Source organism: Vicia villosa, linkage group LG6, assembly GCF_029867415.1.
Source record: "Vicia villosa cultivar HV-30 ecotype Madison, WI linkage group LG6, Vvil1.0, whole genome shotgun sequence".
Lineage (NCBI taxonomy): Eukaryota > Viridiplantae > Streptophyta > Magnoliopsida > Fabales > Fabaceae > Vicia > Vicia villosa.
Window position 1 is genome coordinate 116401547 of NC_081185.1, and position 2342 is coordinate 116403888.

Here is a 2342-nt window from a genome sequence, read left to right on the forward strand (position 1 = left end):
ATGTTTGCAGCCTCACCGCCTACCCGTAGACTTGTGTTCCTACAAAAGTATGCTGCTGAAACCCTATCCATAAATTTTGATGCATCACTTAACGATGATTCATCATTTTCTTCACTAAGCCTTGTTTTTCTGCGTAAGCGATATTGTTGTGAAATCGGTGGTTCTTTTAGAGGCTTTCTGTTTTTGCACTGCGACAGACACTTCTACCTATGGAATCCATCCACCGGTGCTCACAAAGACTTTTGTATGGCTTTGGATATGACCCACCAACAGATGATTACTTAATAGTTTTGGGGTCCTTCAAACACACCAATGATCCTGCAGATGGTTCTATTGACTTGGCCATTTTCTCATTTAGAGCTAATCAATGGAAGCAAATTCAGTCTGCTTCTCATTTTCCTTATTGGATTATTGATACATGTGTAGATACTGGAGTTGGGTTGCTCTTGAATCATGTTATTCATTGGTTGGTTCATAATTATGAGACTTCAAGATATGTTATTATTGCCTTTGATTTAAAGGAGATGAGAATGTCGGAGATAGCTATGCCGAATGATTTTACTTTCATTAGTAACACTTCTTTTTTAAAATTCGGTTTGTTGGTACTTAGAGGACTTATTAGTGCATGGATTACGGACAACTATACAACTACTATATTGGTGATGCACGAATACAACGTGCATTCACCTTGGACTAAGACTCTTTCTTTTCTTCCTGCCCCGGATTTTTCGCCATTATTCTTTACAAACTGCGGCGATATAGTTGGGATAGTTCGTGGTGGTGGATTAGTCAAGTTTAAGCATGCGGTGCCTAGTATGATTCTGTATCAGAAATATACCATATTGCCAACCTATACACATGACGCGTTCAGATTGCTTTTGAGGTGGCTTACTCCTAAGTGGAAAGAATGTTTCTGAGAAACAATATCATGTTAAAGCAATACACACCCTATCATAACCACTTGCTACAATGTGTCCCACTTTTGGGAAAAACACCCATTTGGTAAACAGAGTTAGACCACCACTAAGACAAGGAACTAGAGAATTGAGAATCGCATCGTATTTTTATTTGTTCCCGTATAGCTTTGTGTATGATTCTCTATTAGTCTTCATCTCTTGTATAAGATAAATACAGACAAATTGGTAGTTGTCCTCTCTCATATCGAGCAAACCCGAAATAGCTAAAAAACCATAGTTGTCGTCTACTACAATGAAATAATAATAAAACATGCCACATGGAATTAAAATAAATAAAAAAACAAATAAAAGTTCCAACTAAGCCTGCCACGTCATTAAAAATAATTTAAAAAATAAAAATTCCAAGTAAGTCTGCCACGTCATTAAAAGTTATAAAAAATAATAAAAAAATTCCAACTAAGCCTGCCACGTCATTAAAAATAATTTAAAAAAATTAAAAAAATGGTTGCCACGTCATTAATTTTGATTATTAAATTTCTTGAAGGGGCAAAACAGGGGAATCTTCATATGTTAGGGGGCGAATCCAAACTTTTTTTTTTACAGGGGCGTTTTTCAAACCTCGCCCATATGGCAGGGGGCAAAATATGTATATATATATATATATATATATATATATATATATATATATATATATATATATATATATATATATATATATATATATATATATATAACAAATTTACTAATGATTGAAATATTTTTATAATTAATGACAAAAAATATTTATATACAAATAACTATATTGATTAAATTGATTTTATATACGAGAAAAAATAACTATAATTATGAACATTATTATTATACATTTAATATAAATTTATAATATTAAAATCATTGATTGATTGCAATTTTTAATTTTGATTTAATATGATTGTAATTTTTTAACTTCTTATACACCTGTTTTCTTGATATGGAAATTGTTTCGTGAAGTAATTGGTATATTATTACAAAATGACTTTTAATTTTTTATACTTTAAGTGCAAATGTTAATAAATAAACTTCATTAATCGATTGAATATTATTTTTGAGCGATATTTATATTAAATCTTAATAATTATCGAAATTATATATATTATAATATGTAAATAACATAATATTTTATATTAATTCATAGAACTAAAGAATATTTTATTTAAGTCAAATTAAAAAATTAAGTTTATCAAAATATATATATATATTAAAATTAATTTTATAAAATATTATTGATATTTATTTATTGTAAGGTCGAAAAAAAATATAGAATGTAATAAAATATTACAAATTAAAAATGTATACATAATTTTAAAATGTATATGTAAATAGAATCAAAGAATAAAGAAAAAATCTGTATATTAAACATTTAATGGTAACATAAATGACAATATA

General features: G+C 28.4%; 1 pseudogene; it reads left to right on the plus strand.

Moving 5' to 3' along the window:
- Window positions 1-917, plus strand: LOC131614466 (F-box/kelch-repeat protein At3g06240-like; annotated as a pseudogene).
- The last annotated feature ends 1425 nt before the right edge of the window (window positions 918-2342 follow it).